Genomic DNA, 21,909 nt, shown 5'->3' on the forward strand with positions numbered 1-21,909 from the left:
GGCAGCTAGTGAAAGGGTTAAAGCTTTCTGCTGTGGATCCTCTACAGACTAAACCAGTCGCTAATCCTTAATAATGTAATTTCTTTGCATTAATGTACAAGCGAGTCAATATTTGCTTTAGCCTACTGCACAAAATAGTTTGACATGTTTCTTCTAAATCTGGTTGCATTTCATTTCTTAATGCTGAAACATCTTTACTTCATAATATACTAGTAGCCTAATTAATAGTTCATGCTTATTACTCAGGCTCAGGCTCACAATAACCAATTCCAAAAAACAACTTCCACAGGACTCTGGTTAGGGTGCTTGATCTTCCCTTTTGATACATGTAGTGCGCCTCTGGTTTGCAACAGATTTACATCAAGCTGATTTGTTTCTATTATTATACATGGACCTTTATTGTAAATTTAAAAAGAAAAACAAGTGTATCATTGTCTCTACAAATGGGGTGTTTGACTTCCCCTCCGACATCTCATGTTTTCCCTCTGACTTTATGCCTACAAGGCACAAAGTACAGAGCAATTTCCAAACAGAAAGTTTCTGAATTCAATCTAAATTAAGTCCCACGTCCAATCTGATAAGAAATCATTGGAATGTAAGTATTCACATCTGGTAAATACTGCATGATTGTAATTACATGCCTAAAAATCATAATGCGATAGCGTTAACTTATGCTTCATAACAGATTTTTCTACCATTTTATACACAGAATACATCCGATACGTCTACACATGATTGCTCGGTTTGGCCTTAGGCTAGAAATTAAAGGCTAATCTTTTAACCTATTTCTTCCTGTTATAAATGTTTCTACTGGGAAAATTGAACACTTTCTCATTTGAAGATCTTTGAATTCAGGCCACAGTGCTAATAAATATGTCTTGAATTCACTTATTTTCTGGAAATACCAACTTGGGTTTGTCCTGCAACACACATCACCCCTGAATGGCTTGTAACTTCAGGAAGCTACTAAACTTCAAAGGACTCTTCTATAGCAGGAATCATCAAACAGCCCATTTTTTTTCCTAGTCTTTTTCCATAGTCTTTCCAGCTGCAATTGAGGAAGAGAACAATGGCTGGAAAAGTGCCATTCATACTCCTAAGCACTCTGATAGAGCTGGATAAACCAAAAAAAAATATATTCAGATTTATTTCCAAGTCTAAGACAGAACAAAATCACCTTTCCGGAGTCCAGGAGCGCCCTTCAAACCTTCCCTTCTGGGAAAGAGTTGGCCATCACCATGTTCTCTGTTTACAGGAAGAAATAATGAAAATTAAGCTAAGCTTTCCATACTGCCCGAGCAAATCTGGGACATCTTTCCCACTAGGACACACTCGCAGGGCCTGTGGAAGCCAAGGGGAGCCGTGCATGCCCGCAGAGAGCCTGCAGCCTGCCGGGAGCATGTGGCAAGGGGCACGTTGGCCGCTCCGCCGGCAGCGCTCTGGTGAGGGGCTGGGGAGCCCTGCACCGCCGGCACCGACCACCCAGCTCTGCTCGGCAGCCGGAGCATCCCTGCTGACTCTACTACCAAAAGATGCAGTATTTTTAATATTAAACAGCCACGGGGGGGCAGGGAAATGAGGAAGGGGAGGAAGAAAAAAAAAAATAAAAGGACTGTTAAATTCATAAGTTTCTGTGCCTGTGAGGGATCAACCTCACTCTAAAAATAACCCAGTTTGGACACATTAAGGACAGAGCTCTCATAACTCAGGCGTCAGCTCAGACAGCCAAGCCGAATACACAAAAATTCCTCACCCAACACACACAACTGCCTTTTCCCTAGCAAGGCAGCCAGCAGCTCTGCTGGCCTACTGTGGAGGAAAGATCCCACCTAACCATAGCTTTTTCTGCACAGCTACATATTCAATTGACTCTGCGCACAGTTTACAGTGAGGGGGTGAGCAGCCTGTGGTTTCAGTCACTGCTTGCATCAAATATGCTTTTTTGCAAATGCAAAAGCCTGTACAAGGAGGCTTAAAGCTTGCTTTCTGAGAGCAGTAGTGCAAAAAATCCTAATCGCACCAACGCTCATGGAAAATAAGATGAATTCTTTCAGAAAAATCAAATTCACAGTCACTCAAATCCCCCCCTCACCTTGTTCTGTCATTTGCTTAGCAATAGGCCTGAGCTGGCCTTCCACAAATAAATGGAAAAAAGTCACTGATCTAATGGCACAAAAATATCTCCATTAACATGAAAATCTAAATATGCCAGTGTGGGGCATTTTCAAGATAGTTTCAGCCTACTACATGTTGTTAGCCAAATGGGGAAATGTCAGCAGTGTATTAAGCAGACAGGAAAGCTGGAAGAAGACTCATTAAGCCACATTTAAACTATGAGAACATGCAAAATTGAATATTTTCCATGATTGTTAAAATAAAACTTAATTGCAGAATTCAGGTTTATCTGTGTCATCCAATGTCACAATACTTCAAGACAGATGATGAGGGTAAAAGGCAAAAAATCCCCAACAACTGCATTCAGCACCACAGCAGTATCTGCATTATTCATCATCAGTTGTGTGATGACAGATCCAAAATAATTAGTATTACTCACGTTGAGTTATGCAATTCCCCCACCTAAAAGAGGAGCTGTAAAGAAATGCAAACTAACTCTGAGGTGGTCGCACGCCCTGCAGCTGCGGCACAGCCAGCTCAGCCGCCAGTGCCATCCTCTGCCTGCGCCCGCTGGAAAGCTACAGCAGACCAAGGCTCCAGCTTTGAGTAAAGACAATCAAACCTCATTAGTACCATACAGTGACAAAAAACAGCTATCAAAACAGTAAAGGAATTAAGAATTCAGGTGTCCACCTTACAGCTTCATCAAACATCTGACCTTACCTTTAACAATAAATAAATAAATAAATTAGAATGTCTGTCTTCTTTTAACAGTCAGACCTCACAAATACAGCATCTATGTTACAATGAGACAATTCACCACCATAAATGTCCTTTTTCTTTCTAAAGATAACCAGTTCGCACCCATTCCCACTGCTTAATGTATATATCCAACAGCAGAACAACACTGTTCAGCAGCGTGAGCAGCACTGGATGCATGGGACTCCTGCATCGCTCCAGGGAAAACCCAGGGCAGGCAAAACCCTCCACTAAACCCGCAGATCACCCCCATTTAGCACAGCCAGCCTCAGAGCCCAGAGCAAGGGGGACAGCCTTGCCATAACCCTGCCGTTTCACAAAGGAGGAGAGGAGAGGAAGAAATCCAGTATGGGTTTGGTGGTTTATCCAGCAGGCAGACAGGGAAAGGCTCCACACGGGTCCATGATTGCTGCGTAGTACAGGAGGCAGAAATTCGTATCGAGCTAAAACAGTATATGTGTGTGTGTATATATATATACACATATATATATTCTGAGGTTTGGTTGCTTTCCCTCTGCCTTACAGAGTGTAATTTTTTGTTCCTGCTAACTTTCCTTCAGGTGTCATAGGCATGAAAATTTACTCACATCTTACAAGCAAGATGGGTATCTGTTTCATCTTGAGATAGAAGTCCTAAAGCATTACTGAATGGGTTTTCCCAGAGAAAGAATTTACCTGAGGCAAAATTGCTCTGCTTGTACATTGTAAAGGAAAATACTGGTTTGCCACTGCAAAACACACCTGTGGAGCATACACAGGCATGCTCCCCATAAAGACCTAGATTTCAGGGTGGAGATAGACAAGAACCCTTTAACAGAGAGAAATAAATTAATGCCTAAAATTAAAATGGATTCTGTAATTGGTAAACAGAATATTCCTCCTCTTCTCTAAACTCAGGGCAAATAAATGAATTGTACAAACTGTAAAAATAGATCACAGATTTTCTTCCATTCAACCACACCTAAGAGCAGACAGAAAGAAAACTTGTTTTCCACACAGTTTCAAACATGAGTAGTATGTATTGATGCTCACGGCAATACATATAATATTCCCTGACATACATGTCCATTTTCCCCAGCACATTTTTCACTTCAAAAGTGTGCTGGGATGTACTCAAAGATTTTGTCCCTCAGCCTCAGATAGGATGCTGACTCTGTTTGCACTGGCTGCCATAGAACATGCTAGAGAAGAAGAGAGTTCATCCAAATTTGTTGGTATTTAGATGATGGCATGTCAACCTGAATTCCAATTCTGATGTTTTTGAGAGAAGAACTGCTCCTTTTTTCAAGTGCATTTTTCTGCCCTCCCCAGTTTCAACCAGCATTAGGCAATGAATTACTTTCCACCCTCATCCTTCCTTCCTCCTCCTCCCCACCTGCTGTCCCACAGAAACTCCTTAACATGAGATTTTTTCCAGTAATATGAATAAAATATGCATATTTCATTTAAGTTCTTTTATTCTGAGCTTTCATGAAAACCTAGGACAGAGCCCCATTAGGTGTGGTATCTCTACAGGCACCTCTGTTTGAAAAGGTAACTGGCATCTACTACTACTTACTGTCCAAGGTAACATGGAAGCTGGCAAGAGATTCACTTTGACTTCAGCAGAGTTTGGATCCCTCCTCCATAAGGATCGCAAGAGACTACAGCATGGTTTTGATGAAACTTCAAAATCTGGAAACACAAACAACTGGATTCTCCCTGATTTATTTTTCTCTTGGCGTTCAAAGAAGAAAAATAAATAATTGAACACAGGAGGCAAAAATGTATCGGTGCACCCAGCTGAACAGAAAAATTCAGTAAAGGTTCCCCAGATATGGATCAGAAACTGTGAGAAAGAACCACGAAAGGCACTGCCTCCACATGCAGCTCTCTCCGTTTATTGAAAAGACAGAAAGAAGCTGCTTCCACTCAGGACGAGGCAAAAAAGGCTGTCAGCCAAAACCTGGCACGTACCACAATGGCGAAAGTGGAGCTCATTAGGTGTGAGCACCTGCACATTCCTGGTGGCTTCACTTCCTCGTGCCAGCTGAGGCTGCTCGAGGTTGCAAACGGTCGTGGTAGGATACTCCCAACATCTGGTGAACGCTTAGGAGGATCTGCTTTCCAGCAGATTAAGTTAGTGTCAGGCTCCTGCAGAGCACCTGAATCTAGCTTCTTCAAAACTGAAGCGCTCCATGTCAGAAATATATTTTGTAAAGAAATCTGCTATATTAGGTCAGCAAACTGGCAAAAATCAAATTCCTGTATGCCCCAAAGGACAGACCTATTAAAAGGAGTTGTTCCAGTAAAGGTTATTTTAGATGTGTTTTAACAAGGAAGGAGCACCGGTCACTTGTGAATAAACTCCGATGTCTCAGCTTTGCAGTAGCTCAGCGTTTGTCACTCCAACTCTGCCCCATCGGCATGTTGAGCTATGAAGGGACGTCAGGCACAGCTGTGCCCCGGGAGCTCACTGCTGGCAGAGAAACAGCAGCAAGACATCGAGGAAGCACGTTTTCTTGAGAAAGAAGAAACAACCAACCAACCCCAATAACCCCAACCCACAACCCAAACCCACACAAAATATCTGGGCTAAGATAGGAAACCAGAAACACTGACTTAACAGAAAAAAAAAAAAAAATGCTGATCATTTACCAAGATGTGCAGTAAATAAGGTTCTGGGCTACAAACCAGCAGAGAGACCTAAGGAAGATGAAGAGGCAGACACAGGTATGAAATACCAACTACAGTCCGTGCGTCAACAGGTCACAAACATCTCACCAGGTGCTCTGCTCTGTCACCGCGATGCCCTAGCCCTGCCTTGCACACCCCAAGCAGCACACTGGGACCAGGCGACAATATTTCACATATGCTCCTTTCTGGTGACCCCAGCTGTTAACCAGCCATTTGACCCCCAAAACTTGCTTTAGATCAGCTTTTAGTCAACTCAGAAATGTCAAACCTTCTTAAGAGTAGCCTCAGTGCTGCTCCTCCTCCTCCTCACTGCTCAGGATGGCTGTAGGTGCCTCTCTTGGCATCCCTGTCCTTCTTCCAGGTTGATGCCGCCTCCCTCCTGCCTCACCAGGACCGCAGCAGCGGGCTGCAGCTGCAGCACTGGCTCTGCAACACACAGGAGCTTCTACAAGAAATCATGACTATTTCAGAGAATTTAACCTGAAATGCTCTGCCGAAGCAATGAATGGCCATTTAAGTAGTGAGTCATCTTTTCTCAGATCCTTTTAAGGAACTTAGCTGGCACATTTTCAAGGCATATTTCTTAATACTTAGTTTTGCAATTTGCAGGGTGATGCATCCTGGAGCTGAAAATATGGATCATATGGTAGTAGAACCCCATTTGTCAAGTGGAAAGCGATAGCACCGTATTTTCCTACATGTGGTATTTGCAAAGCCTGATCTTAAAATATCTGGGTTTGCCCTTCTGCCCTTTATTCGATTAACTCCTCTATTAAAAGAAGCCAGCTGAACGTGGCCAAGAAAGATTTTAAATTCAACCTTCTGTTACAGCTGAGCAAATTATATTTTAAATATTTTAAAAATGAATTCCCAAACTCAGCTTATTTCTGTCTTTGACTGCCATCGCAATCTCAAGCTTGCCCAGCACTTTTTTGTTTGTCTAAGTTACCAGCATCCCATCACCTACATCTTCACTCACTTTCTAGGAGGGTTTCAGTTAAGATCAGCTTCAAACTGGGACAGCTGGTCTATCGACAAATTTTATACAGTGAAACTACTCAAAGTACCACGATGCTCCACATAGCATGTAAGTAACTAAAACTACTCAAGTATGATCACTTCCAACGAGTCCGTACCAGGCTGACTGGCCTCTGACAGGTTTCTCTTAGATCAACATGAAAGGACATTCTACACCGAATGGATCCAGGCTGCAAATCGGTATTACAGAGACCACGAGGTTCCTTTCAGAGAAATCTCAGGATTCACCAGAAGACCCTCTACCAATTTATGAGATACGGCACCTTTAATTAAATTGTCAGTTGGAAAATTACTTTTTATTATTCCAAACTATCTGGCGGATGTCTGTGTGCCCCTGCCTTTGACACACCAGCAGACTGCTGTGTCTCTGCAACTGACTGTGGAGATAACGCCTGTGAGTATTTTTAACCTTCCTTTCAAAGAGGCAGCGGGTTGCAGATGGGGGAAAGTGTCAGGCTTCAAGACAAAAAACCCGGCTGAGTCAGAGAAATCTGACCATTCATCTAAACCCAAGAATTTTATGACTGGAAATAAGAAGAAAAGAGATTTGGTCTCACATCTTGCTCTAAAACAAGTAAGTGATGTTATCTAATGCAGATCCATATCACTAATTTGTGCAACTCAGCAGGGAACTGAAAAACCAACTCTACACAGAAACAGTTAAAAACAACAATTCATAATCATTTATTAAGCTCTACCCTTGTGTTACAATTACTTGTCAATGAAATGAGGTATGATGACTAGTCCTGGAAGTCTGAAGAGATTAATAACAAAATAATATTCCTATCTACACACACAGTAACGGTGCGAGGTTTAACACCTCCTGAGTCCATAATGAGCAGGGTGCTAACCTGTGCTTCGGATGTCAGAGCTCACTACCTGGTAATATAGAATAAAATAGTTTTTCTTTTTATATATAGAAATACATGTATGACCTGCAAAGGACATTTAATTCACATCAAAAAGATGAAACAATGGCATTGGTTAGATACGTTATGACTGAAAATCTCTATCCTTTACAGGTCTACAGTAAAATACACTGTTACCCTTTCACACATACACAGAAAAAATCCCAAATAAATCCAATTCCTTTAGCCTTTCATCTAAAATCTTATTCTCTGCTTCTTACTATTTTCACAGAAACATGATTTTTTTTTTTTATATATATATTTCTCATCAAGTGATGGCACAACATTCATTTGCTGCCTTGTGGCACACTCATCCTCCCATCACCAGCACCTGGACGATGGCTATTAACTTCTATGGGATCCAGTGCGGCACTTTTCCATCAGGCACAACGCTAAATGACGGGTCACTTGTTTTGCAAGTGTGAGAATGACTTTGAACAGAAAACGGAGTGAAGAGAAACTGAAGCTCTAGTTAATCCTAATACCAGACAACCTTTTCTTAATGATTTTCAATACTTGCTACAAGAAGGAAAAATAAAGTTTCAGGTCTGGACATTGCCAGCAAACTACAGGGAGTCCAAAGGCTTCAGCTCACGATGGGAACTTCAAAAAATATGTCAAAAGCATTAGCAGTTCAGAGGGAGACAAATGACTACGTTTGTATTCAAGCCCATTTGCTAAAGAAAGCATTTAATAATGAGTGGCATCAAGAGCTGGCCTCAGCTCTTCTGTGCTTCTACTAGTGCCTTCACAACACTAAACCACCAAATTCTTTCATAAAGCCGCCACCTCCCAAAATGCTCTTTTAAAAAGGAAAACCACCTTGATTATCATCTTGAGAACATCAGGGTGAAACTGTCATTTATTCAGTGGATGCCAGGCTGGGCTTTCAGAGTTCTACTGAAAAATGCTCAAGTACCCAAACTCCCCCCGCAGTAGCCCCCAGCTCTCCTTCAGCTCCCCCCAAGGCAGGTTCATTGCCCCCCATCAGTGGGGGCTGACTCCATCCTCGCCCACCAGCCCTGGGGACAGCACAAGAGCACCCCAGGGATGTTGGGGGACACTGCATACACCCCCCTTCCAGCAATTCACCCACCGTACCTGCATATAAAACCTCAAGCATAAACCCTTCATAGAGAAATGAAAAACCTGTGTAACGAGCTGGGTTTTTGCAAAAACTGTGCATCTTTATTCCGGGAATAAAGGTTATAATGTTGAAATAGATTGGTTTGATGAGAACTTCTTTTTTTTTCTTGGAAAAGGAAAAAAATGCTATTTTCTGGGACAGCTTGTTGAGAAATCAGGCTTTTTACACTTGTGCAGCCTCCCCCATCTACCCAAACCCCTCAGTCACTGGTGAACAGGGGAGTTTCAAAGGAAAGAAACACAAACTAGCGCCGCCACTAAGAAAAAGTACATTGTAAATTCTGTTTGAGAGCAGCTGACCAGCAAATCTCAATATATTTACTGGCAAGCCAGTCAGCCTGTACGTAACGTAGGCTGTGAGTAACCTAGTATTATCTCCAGCCTGCTGGGGAAGACAGAAAATGCACGAGCACTGCCCCGTGCAGAGCGATTGGAAATGCAAGTCCGTAGGAAACCAAGGCAGGCTTTTAGCTTCACAGGTTACAGAATACCTCATTTTGTAAGAAAGGCTCAAGTTTTAATTACTTGGAGAGAATTACCTTCCCCATTATTTTGTGCTGTATGGGAATTATTAACTTTTTACATAAATCTCAATTGTAGAAATATAAGCCAAATATTGGTTAACGAAAACAACCACCCTGTAAGGACACAGCAGTTCAACCGACAACCAAAAAGACCTTTTGCATCATTAATCTGCATGATTTCACAATACTGCCTTTGAAAGAATTAAGAAAAAAGAGTATTTCTCAAATGTAAGCATAAAGCATCCTTCAAAAGGTCTATCTATCCCTCCTCCAAAACTAGTTTACTCAGTACCACTGCACAGCAACAAAGACTTACTCAAATTTGAAACTAAATCATTAACCAGAAAGCACTCAGTGGGAAAGCACTTCTTGCCCAATATAAGAGGTTTCATAGCCATCACGTCTGTAGCCTGCCATTTGTTCATTAATTTTCAGATGAGGGATTACGAACATGGACAGTGCCCCTTTGTCTCTCAGCGTGGGCACACTGAGGATATAACGCCGAGTCCCTTATTAGTGGGTGTCCTCCTCACCCCTCACTCAGAGACAGAACTTCTCGTATGACGACAGAAACCACGCGGTGACCTCCAGCCAACGCAAGCTGTCGGGTAACGGGCTAACAAAAAATGTTTATTTCACAGCAGCCTCTTCCCAGTGCTCAGCACACACAAAATCTGCTGTGGTAGCATCCCTGCACCCTCACACCTCGGGCCCTTCCAACAGCCCTTCTACATTTATCAAAGCTCCAGCCCTCATCAGATGCAGAAATCTACTGAGCATCTGTCAGGTGTCTGCATGCTATGCAGCAGATTATAGGAAAGCAACCCTTTGGAAAAAGTATGCCTATTAAACCTGGAAGAGCGATAACAGCATCCAAGTTCCTGAATTTAATGAGGCAACATCACCTAGGGTTGACTCTTACTAAATGTATATACGGAAATAATTCCCTTGTAATGAACTCATGCGGCAACCGGCTTTGCTCTTTCTGCATGCCAACGATAATAAATTCTGTCCAAATTATTTCAGGCACTGAATAGCTGGTACACTGTGCTCACCATTAGCCCTGTACGCAAGGGCAAAACAGTAACTGCACTGAAGGGAAAAAGGTGCATTTATATATTTTGTTATATATATATATATATATATATATAAAGCACTTACCACCATATTGATAAACATTCTTTGGAACCACTCTTGATGCACTTAGGCATAACTCTTTTCCCTCTTTTGCCATATTCAGACACGATCAGCGAATTTTTTGGCAGGATATAAAATGCTAAGCTTGGCAGGGAAGTGCTTAGAAGCAAATGACTTTTTTCAAAGGTAGTAGAGAGGAAATATGCAAAGTGAGATATCTGCAAAAGATACCTGCCCACTTGGTAATCCCACTGCTACACAGCCAAGCAAGATGGTGCAGCCAAACAAACAGATTACTAACCACGAGTTGTAAGTGCAACTGAACAACAATCTGCCTTATTGCTACACAGGAATAACTCCTACTGCAACACTTTTTGATCTAGCATGACAGGATGGGTTTTGGGGAAATATGTCAACAGTGCAGCAGAATCTAAAGAAAATCCCTAAGTAATGTGTCACATCTCTGTCAAACCAGATTGAGGCATGCAAGTCATTCTGTGATGAGACATCAGCTTTTAGAAACTGGAGTTGCAATGACTTTCAGAGCCTAAGTTTCTAACGGGCAGTCGATTTGGTGAGCCAAGGTATAATTTTGTAAGTCTACTCCATGGGCACGGGTGGCACGGAAAACAGGAATGCATACAGGCACAGACCGTGCATCCATACCGCATGGTAAAATGACGGAGCAGAAAGCAGCGGTCCTTTCAGGCAAACATTAACTTCTGCAAACATTTTCCACGTTACTACCCTAAGCACTTGTCATACAAGGGAGACATGAGCACTTTGCAAAGCATATGTGGTTTGGGAAGAGAAACGGAGGGCTGATACTAATGAGAGCTGGCACGGCGCCATGGCTCAGGCTGACGAGGAGGGAATTTGTGAACACTGCCTCTGTCAACTCGTCACCGGATGGATGCCGTGTGTTTTGTTTGTTCTTTTCTGGAAAAATGTCGGTTCAGTTAATCCAATCCAGGATGGATCAGGGTGTAAGAATCAGTTTTCAGGCTGTCAGAAAATAAAGCAATTTCCATCACTTAAAGACAAAGCTACTGTTGCCTTAAGATAAAATATTGGTAATATTAATAATCTGGTTCACAATTCATACCTCTTTATGCAATCTCTTTTCTTTCCAAAATCTTCCTAGTTACCACAAACTACATTTAGAGACAATTTTAATTCCAATTCCTAATCTGATCATTACAGTTTTTATTAATTTAGTATTCTACCTGATAAGAAAAAAAAATACAGATTTTTTTTCCCCTATTCTTCTTCTTCAACTGACTCTTTTGGATTTGCCCCATTGACTTCGTTAGGGCCCTTGCACATTAGGAGCATTATTTATGTGAACTGACCTCAGGACTTTTCCAAAATAAATGCCAGTGGTAAATTAATTCTTTAATCCTCTTTATGCCATAGGATTCAAATCTGTACACATAACATTTGCTTATTTAATTTTTGCTATTAATTCTTACATTTTTAATCATTTTCCACTCTCTAGCATTTCCTTATGCTAGTCTCTCAAAGAATGTCTTCAGAAAAGGAATTAAATAGCCCAATCACTTTCAGAAAATTAATTTATCTTTTCATTTCATGGAGGCTACTGTGTTGGGTTTGGATGGTTTGGGATTTTTGGTTTTGTTTTTTCTTTTTAAATAATTTCTTTTGTTCCAAAGTACAGAACTGTAGGCACCCTGTTATCAAACCTGCCTCTTAAATAGTAACTGGGAAGTGGCATTGCAGAAAAGGTGAGTATTCTTCATAGCAAAATGAAATACATTCATGTTCAAGTCTATGGGGACAGGACTTGGAAAGAGAATAAACTACTGAAACATACTAAAAAATAGGCTGTACTTTTTCAAGAGGGTGTTTTAATTCATGGTTTACCACACCTTTTAAATGCATTTATTATATTTAACATCCGTTTATTATTCCAATACTCTTTACTATCCTGTGTTACAGTGGACATCAGAGAAGAGCACTATGCTACACACTGTCCAAACCTATAACCAATATTGCAAGCAATGCGTTAATTTATTGCATCCATATTTACATATAATGTTGCGGTAAGGCCTCAAGATTGTACACATTTTTTCCCACGTGTAAAAAAAACCTCACAAAACAAACCATGCACTTTAAGAGCTCGTTTTAGTAACAACTTTCCCTTTCAGAAGTTGGCCCAAATCTAATTTTTATTACTTCATCAAGCCAGAGTGCTGGAAAGGACTTCAAGAAGCCAGCTTGTCTGCTGGCAGGCTCAGCCACAGCTGGATGTCCCTGCCGTGGGACTGCTCCCCCCAGCAGCTGGAGCCCTAGCAGCGCGTGCTGGCTCCGTCACCGCGTTGTGTCTCTCCAACGTCCATCCTCACTCATTCAAACCACAGTTCTGGCCTTCCTCCCTACCCACAATTAACATTGACATTTCTACACCTGAGGACTTGTTCCTCCCCCACCAAACACCTCTCTTTTTAGTATTTCTTTTCTTTAAAGAGTGAACGGTCTCTCAAAGTTTTGTTTTTTACGGCAGATTTTTTCGACTAATTTAAACTAAAATGGTTCTGGATTTTCCCCAGGGTGAAGACTAGCAAAAATACACTGGTTTCTTGTGCACGTATTACAAATCCTTAAGCTGTTTCCCTGGAAGTGCTCCATCTCCCCTGCCCTCCAAAGTCAGCCCAGGATGCCCCTGCCCTTTGCCTTCATCATGAAAAGCCATCGCAGTGTTACCAAGCTATAAGCCTCTACAAATCCCAGTGTACACCAACTTGGGAGACATTTCGCAGCTTAACCCTCCCCACTTCTCAAACCCCACATGTCGGATGCTCAGGCAAAAGAGCAAGGCCTCCCTGTTCCTCTCCGCCCCACCGCTGTCAGACCTGAGATGCTCCAGCTCTGACCCCCATGTCCTAAGCAAGGCTGCTGGAGCGGGACATCCCTGCAGTGCTCTGGCCAGAACAAGGATCAGACACCAGGGCTGCAAAAAAGATCCTGAAAACATAGCTGGGAGGGGAATACAACAGGAGAACACAACCACAGCTGTGGTGCACTTACAGGAGCAGCATTAATGCTGTACGGTTCGCATGGGCTTGGCAAGCCACGCCAAAATACAAATCTTCAAGTCTTCTGTTCAACTAATGAAGACTAATCTAGCAAGAAGAAATACTCCATATAAATATTAATGAGTTTTTCTAACCCTTCAGTAGTTGAATTAACTGTAATTAATAAAAAAAAATTTTAAAAAGGTCATTTGCTAAAGAACCTTTCACTTTTGACGAGAAGACCTCCTATTCCAAACTTGCCTGCAAAGGAGATTTAAAAGATAAAGGGAAATATTAGTCCATTACCTGATAGGGAAAGAATAGCAAATCATGCTTCACATAGGAAAGGCTGGCATATTCAATGACTTTTTTTCCTTACGTCTTCACAAAAAGATGTTTTACAGTGACCAGTCTCAATATAATTAATTTTAACTAGGAGCCTGGAACACAAGCTGAGCAGAGCACTGAAGACTGTGTTAGGTACAGCTGGGTAAGTCATTAAGGGTTAAATTTATTTTGAAATACTTCAGGTATCAGCTGAAGTTCCCTTTAAACTATTAATAATTACTTTTTTAGTACTCTCAGGGAACGGCTGAGGTCCCAGCAGGTAAGCGATGGGCAAACATTGCAGCTATTTTTAGAAATGGGAAAAAGGAAGCCTATAGTGTCTGGATTTTCAATATGCTGGAAGACCCAAGACAAATGACTAAACAATGAAATAACAAACACCCAGAGGAATATAAAGTGAGAAGAAACTGCCAAAATGTATTTGTAAAGAACTAATCATGTCAACCCTGTCTTTTTTTTTTTTTTTTTTTAATCAGGATAATTACCTTACCATAAGAAGGAATTAGATATAACGCATTTTGAATACACACATATTCCTCTATCACAGCAAGGTAGATTTACCAACCTTTTCATTTAGACTAACAATAAACACATTCAAAGAGCAGTTTTCAACTGTCTGCTTCCAGACCGAGGGAACGCACCAGTGTTTGCGCTCACCCTCTGCAGGTGTCTGCACTTGATCCCGTATTTCCATGAGTGACTCAGGTCACATGGAACGCGGAAGATCTGCAAGCCCTCTGGAGGACAGCACTAGCACACCAAATTATCCCAACATGTTGGAAAAAAACCCATTTGAAATCATGAAGGTGATTTAATAAAGAGATATGCAGAGTCTTACCTATTTTGGAAATAATCAAGTGCAAACTTTAAAACATGTTTATCTGGCAGGCAGCGATACAGAGAGAACACAGTGGTTAGAAAGGATAAAAACTAAACATGAGTCAGCAACACAAGTCTGCTGCCAGAGACAAGTGGTGTTTTGGGAAACATTAACAGATGTTAACCATAGGACACAGGAGGTAATTATTCATATGAGATTTAGAAATCATGACCTAGAAAGAAGGGTATTTGTTTGCTCCATAAAGACAGAGGACTAAAGAGTAGACATAGCAATATTCCAATACATAGCAGGTTTTAAATGAGAATACTACAATTGGTTGTACTTTGTGAGCATGAGTAGTGACTACTTTAATTCACAGAAAAGAAAATTAAGGACAGATACTAGGACAAGCTTTCTAAGCTATAGAGAGACTCGATCATTTTGATATGTTATCTCCAAGAAGGCTGCTGGGACCCATCACTGGAAGCTTCTAACAAGACCTTGACAGAGCCGTCTCTCCTGGAGGCAGGCTATGTAGTGTGGGCCAGCGGGCTGAGCTGCATGACCCCTGCAGACCGTGTGCCAGATTTGCATTCTAACACTTCTAGTGTCAAAAGCCAAGAAATAACATCTTATGGAAATGTCATCTCCTCTGGAATAAAATAAGGGCAAAAAAAAATTTCATTTGGCACAAGTGACTACTGCTGCCCAGTACAGCACCAGCTTCTCTTATCATTCTTTAAAAAGTCATATTACATGCTTGCAAGTCAGACAAATATGTACAATTAGCTATCCATACTTGAGAGTCTGCAAAGAACCTGTTCACAAACGTGCCTCTATCCCAGTGCTGCCAGTTTTGTCTTTTCCTGAGAAACACAATCACGTAAAACCGAAATAGCCAAAAGTGACCTTGTTACACTTCTGTTTAACCCTCCTGTATACACTAGTTTCTTAACATGGTCTACTCTATTATATTTAGGGAAAAGCCATTCAGGAGGAAAAGGTTGGTGTGCAATATACTTCCTTCACTGTTATGGCTTGTATTACATATTCTTACTCATTTTTCCTAATTTACTATGCATTTGGTAGTCACATACAGTATTTTGCAGGAAAGCTTATTTCAGCATCAAAACAGAATTTTATATTTCAATTTACTCAAGCAATACAGGAGCTTTGCTGAGGCTGAATTTATTTTAACTTTGTATTTTTATGTGATTTTATTAACTCATTTATATAAGCCTAGATTATAGTCTATTACCAATCTATTTCCTCTGTGTCTACAAGTATGTAGTAATAGAGCAGATATATTTGAAATAATAGGAATAACAAAAAGTAGTATTATGAACAATTATAGCTAGTAGCACTCAAAATCAGACATTGTTAATAATAAATGACAATTTTATATAAAAGAAATACCATCTGAAAACTGATTTTACACGGCATATTAAAGACTTGATGGCTCAGCAGATGGATAATAGAATAAAAAGCCTTTCATCTCAAGGTCATCAATTCAAATACAATTCAGACTGATAGTAACTGAAAGCCATTTGATGAGAGCTCTAATGAACCTAGTCTCGTTACTAAAAATTTAAGAATAGCCATAGTATTTAGCCCTTTCTCCTGCCTCACAGCAGTCAATACAGAAATCGCTGAGAGTACGGGGCAGCAGATCCAATTCGGCAGGTCGAGCTGTATTCCCCCTGTTACATGCTGCCAGCCCCAGGCTATCGCTATTTTAGCTGCTTCCTAGCAGGTACCTGTTTGTTCTGTTCCAAAATTCAGCATCCTCAGCACTGTTGTGTCTTTTATTGCTTGGAGGGCTGAAAAACAGAATTGAGCTTTCAGCTCCCTGAGCAACCACTTCTGGTGATGCACCAGCACCACTCTGGTTGCTGGTCTCAGCCCTAACCATTTGGTCCATAAATGCACTACCTTTATTTGATACCTTACTGTTTTTCTGGTATCTATCAAATAATGTACCAAAGTCAACCAATGCACTGGGAAAGAGAAGAAGCCCTGTGCAGATCAAGGCAACTGCTCAGCTAGCCTCACATTAGCCAGCAAATAAAGCAAACCACATACTGCATGGCTTGACAAGCAAACTCAAAATCTTCTCAAACAAAACCCCTGGTACAGCTTCCTTTGTTCCAGTATAATGCCTACCTAATTTACTGTTGGCTGTAGTATCAATGTGATGCAAAGCACTGATAAGAAACCCACTGATATTGTCCTTTTGCTTGCCTTTTCATGCTGAATCAGATTTTTATTATAAAAAAATACCAAAAAACCCACAAAAAAAAAACCCCACCCCCAAAGATGAACATTCAATGGTACCCAAAAAAAAGCATCCCACAACGAATTTTGCTTTCTTATCCTTCATAGGCAAAGCTCAGTGTTTGCACATGCAAACTAACACCTACAAATACCTCTTTGCAGGTATAAACAGGGACACACACAAGCATCAGTGTGACATACAGTAAAGGGACAAGCATTCTCCATAATCCCATTTGGAACCCAAAGATTCCATTTTGAACTGAGGCACCCAGACAACCTCTCCAGGTCCCTTCCAGCCTCAATTATTTTAAAGTTCTAAAAATTAACCACCTCACGACTCACATAAATGGCATTTTCAGCAGTACCTGCGTTTAGGGGAGCCATTTTAGTTTTCAGAAGCTACTAATGGATTCACTTTAAGTACCTAGGTTCATTCATTTAGGTACCTAGGTGCCTAAAGATGCAGTTTACAAGCAGCAGGAGCTTACAGCGTCTGGATAATCAATTTCCTTAATGCAGTTTTTCCTCAGTGTAGCACAAGTGCCTAATAATAATTATAAACCTGGCCCTTACCCAGGGGAGACGGCAGAAATCCCAATACTCGCTTTTCCGCTGTGTCTAGAGAGATGCCTCAATACCTACACTTCCACTACTCAGCCCTGTTGATGCCTGTATCTCAGCGCTGAACTTGATCACTTATTCCTAAATCCTGACAATAGCATATTCATAACCCAACACTCCACGGGCTTTTCAGCTACGCTGCTATTTCAGGGGATCTCCCATCGAGTACCTGCGCAGGCACTTGTGGAGCACGGCTGCCTTCCCAGCTCAGCCCTTCAGAGGCAGGCAGGAGGATGCCAGACGGAGCTGCCCTTGGACCACATCGCTCCCTGTGGAGCGAGGGAACAGCCCCATCGTACCACACCCTCCGGCAGTGGCTCGTCTGTGGCTTTGGGAGGGAGAATCGGCTGGTGATCCACCCAAACATGAGCTCCCCCCAAAAGCTTGGGCTGCATGGAAGCTCTTTACACGATGGAGGCTGCACATGTTTCTGAGCCCCCGTGACCCCGCGGTGTGTGTGCCTCTGGCATGGCTGTGCAGCCTGCAGCACCGCGCTGCTCACCTGACCTTCCCTTGCAAGCCATCAGGATTTAACCTGCTCTGGTTACCTGAGGTTAAAACTAGAGATTGCTTATTTTCGGCAAAGAGCTACTCCCTGGCTTGCGACACCGAACGGTCCTAATTGCTTCATGTCTGTCCAGAAGACTATCTGTCAAAAGTACAGAAATAGGGATTTGAGTCGATTTTGGAGTGCGGAAAAATCCCAAATCCATCAGTTAAGGTCATTAGCTCATGTGACACACCTCACTGAAGTCAATTTTCAAGGATAAGCGTGTGACAATCTGACTGGAGGAACTCTCCTGTAATGCATTATTAATTCATTTATTATTACAGTTATTATAATCTTTACGCAGGGCACTGCATCTCAATTTGTTCTCTATCAGCTAATGTTTTTAATGAGCTCTTTCTTCTCCTCGGGATGGGAGCTACCTCAACCAGTTACCTAGCTTTTAAGCAAGTAGAAAATGACATGATGGTACATCCTCTTATAAATACAGCTTCACATATCATGCCCTGAATTTTAAATGAAAACAATTAAGTGCTAACTTTTGCATTGCCAAATATCTTTTAAAGGGTAATAGACTCACAAACTCTAAATACAGGAACTTTATCACACAATTAAATGCAATGAAATCTTAATCACAATTCTTCTATCTGACAAAGAGGAGAAAGACATTTAAATAAGAAGATCCTGTGCAAATGCAGTTATTCGTGGGGGAGCCAGTGGAGCACACATTAGCTGAAGTCTGAAGCCCCATCTGAATGGCTCTGGGTTCATTCTCTGGTCACGCAGGGCAAAGAGGTCGCAAGGCTGATCCCTGCACTGAGAAACCGGATCAGTTGGAGAGGAAACAGCATATTAACTAGAAAAGTGTGTGTATGTAAAGTTGTGAACCAAAGGGAAGAAAACAGCACATTTCCAAACGCACACATTGCTGACGCACTGAGAGCCAAGCATCCAGCTGGTTGCAAAGGCTGCATCACTTTGCAACCTTTCTTGCTAAGGGAGAAGGTCAGGGCATTTAAAAGACACACAGAGGTGGCCTTTAGGGACATGGTGGGCTTGGCAGCGTCAGTTTTACAGTTACACTTGATGATCCAAAGGGTCTTTTCCAACCTAAATGATTCTATGGCTCTATATAGAAATCTGTTCAAATCTGCACTCAGAACGTTATGCCTACATTTCCAGGATTCCTCCCTTGAAATGGAATATCTCAGCCCATGGGATACTTTCACAGAGAATGCAGGAGAAGGTTGGTTTTGGATTTTTGGGGGGTTTGGGGTTTGTTTTGTTTTTTTTTTTTTGGGGGGGGTGTTGTTTGTTTTTTGTTGTTTTTTTTTTTTTTGGGGGGGAACACAACCACAAAACAAACAAACAAATGAAAAAGAAAGAGAAAAGTTTATGCATGTTTTGGTGGTGTGTAAGAAGAAACAAGACAGATTGTGCCTCAAGAAAAGCAGAGTCAATCTTTATTCTCTTTGCTCATGCATACCCAAAAACCAGCCAGTCTTCACATGGTGACCTTTCTAGATGGCTTGTCTTGAAAGAGGGAAAGTTTATAAGCTAACTTACAAACTCACAAGAAAGTAAGCTTTTCAGTTCAGAGCGGCTTCTATGAAGAGATTAATCAAAATATAACAAGATTTTATGGAGATCTAGTTTCCCACAGCATCTGAATTCCAGTGCCTGATTAGTTGGGGTACATCAGAAATTATTAAGTTATTTTCTACTTGAAACAATCACTGGCTTTAAGGAAAAAAAAAAATCTGTCTGTGGATATGATACAAGATTTTTTTTTAAATTACTAGAAAAAATTAAAGCAACGTCCAGACAGATTACATTTTATCAATAGCTTGTCATTCTGAATTTTACAGACAAAAATATGCAAAATGAAATTCAGCAGCAGATAGATAAGAGCAATGTTCTCAGCCCCACTCTCTGCAGTAGCCAAAGCCAGTAAAGCAGAATACAGAAAATCCTAATAAATGGTATGTCCAAAGAAAGTTATGGTGCAAATAATTCCCATTATACACAAAGCTTTAGCCTTAGAGCTCCTATTAAAAAAAGCTAATAGGAAATGCATATTTAAATGTCACATATTGGTTGCACAGCCTCCCTTTTTTTCAGCCACAAATGAGAAACAGAATACAAAATTATAGGAAGGGTTTTTGATGAATAGGATTTAAAAAAAAAAAAAAAAAAAAAAAAAAAGGAAAATAGATAGAAATCCCTTGCCAGTGTGATTATTTCCTCCAAGCACATCTCACTAGAGGAAGGGTCCACAGGCACTAAAACTCCCTGGTAACCAGCTACCCTAGAGAAGCCCAAGACATAAATAACTGCACAGCTCCAAAACCTTTATTCACTGATGAACAGTTGTTGGCAATACCACCACTAAGGCCCTGCTCTTCCACTATTTCTCTTCAGCACGCCCCAGGGGTACTTTAAAGAAAGGCCAGGTCCATCCACCGCTTTGGAACCAGCCCCTCCAGTGCCAGGGGTAAGTCACTACCCCAATGGCCACCATCACCCGCTGTTGGAAAGCAGAATGGGAGACTTCCTTTGAAATAATCAGAATAGAATAATTACAGCATCTTCTCCTACAGGCTGAAGGACCAAACAGATTTGAGGTCAATTTTTTGTACATGTTCAATCACAAGCTCCTTCCCAATTAGATGCTCCAACAGGATAAAGTCTAGCTGAGGGCTGTGTTACACATATAATAATGAGTAACTGTTTGCTTAACTTGTAAAAAGAGAAGACAAACAAGTTCCATCTGCCACTAGAGAGCTTTCAGACTTCGAAAGCATGTCTGCATACTTCAAGTAATTAAAATCGTATGGAATTATTCCAGAACACACATACATGCACAAACAAATACACACATTTATGCTTTTATAGAAAGCATACTTAAGATGGAAATGGTATCAAATGGGTCTAAAATGGTTACAATGACTAACTGCTATGATTTAGAAATAAAGGTGAATAAAATTTACATCGAAAACACAAATACTTAATTAAATAAAAAAAAGGCATTTCTAACCAGCACATGCAGCTGTTTCTTCATCAATGCATGGTCAATTTGCAGTTTTACAGCTGAATTTTTCTCCCCACTTTACCGCATCTAGAGAGAAAGACAAATTTTTGATTTGAGTAATGGTATGTCATATGTTGAATTTGTCTAAAAGGAGCATCGTTATCAGTATAATTCCTTTGTTTTCTTTTAATTCCTCCCCCCGCCCTGCCCCCCGCCCCATATCACTGGGTTTATGTCTGATCTCATTCTCTTTGCCCTCCATTTGACTGGAAAAGGACAGGTTTTTCTGCATTTGAATAACAGAAGCAACATACCCCCACAGAATAGAAAAATGGGCTGAAGTGAGAAGACCTGATTCTTGTTCTATATCTGGTTTGTGACCTTGAAAGGAATCATTTCACTGCACCTCTATTTCCCTTCTCTTTCTTTGCCTTTCTTGTCTACTTGGATTACAAGCTTTCTAAAGCCTGTGAAGTGTTTATATAATACCAAACAGGTAAGGTTTGGCTTTCATAGGAATCACTAGGTAATACAAAACCAGAAACAATAAATCTTATTGATCACCACTTACATTATTGCTCTCCCATAGTCCACCAATGTGAAACACAATTTCAAAATTATTTTCAATAGTTACTTTCATTTAAAATAAAAAAGGACCATGAAAGAAGTGTATTCAAGAGGAAAGAGGTCCCTTAGCTCTTTTTCTCCAATAACATTCCCCCCCAGTTTAAACACATGGAACAAGCGTTGCATTTCTGTACCAATCCTCACACCCATGGACACGACACGCCTCTGCAATTGAACCAACCCTGCGATATTCACTCCTGGCTGAGCCAGGTCACACCACAGGCTTCGCTCGCTGCTCAGCATCCTGCTCCGTACCTATGGGATGCTCTGCTATGTGCTGGGAGCTGCAAAGGCAATGGGAAATGCTTTGGTGCTTTAAGACCCCTATTCTTGCCCTCCCAG

The 21,909-nt window shown here is 41.2% G+C and overlaps 1 protein-coding gene across 9 annotated transcripts in view; it reads right to left on the reverse strand.

Moving 5' to 3' along the window:
* CHL1 (cell adhesion molecule L1 like) overlaps positions 1–21,909 on the reverse strand; it is a 139,635-nt gene that overhangs the window by 86,358 nt on the left and 31,368 nt on the right. For 7 of the 9 annotated variants that reach the window (XM_056338083.1, XM_056338085.1, XM_056338077.1 and 4 more), the window contains exon 2: positions 20,947–21,027. The exons of the other annotated variants lie outside the window; for them this stretch is intronic. The gene's annotated coding sequence lies outside the window, so the exon portion shown is untranslated. The remainder of the gene's footprint in view (positions 1–20,946; positions 21,028–21,909) is intronic. 9 annotated transcript variants of the gene reach the window in all.

The sequence above is a fragment of the Falco biarmicus genome, chromosome 4 (assembly GCF_023638135.1).
Source record: "Falco biarmicus isolate bFalBia1 chromosome 4, bFalBia1.pri, whole genome shotgun sequence".
NCBI classification, from domain to species: domain Eukaryota; kingdom Metazoa; phylum Chordata; class Aves; order Falconiformes; family Falconidae; genus Falco; species Falco biarmicus.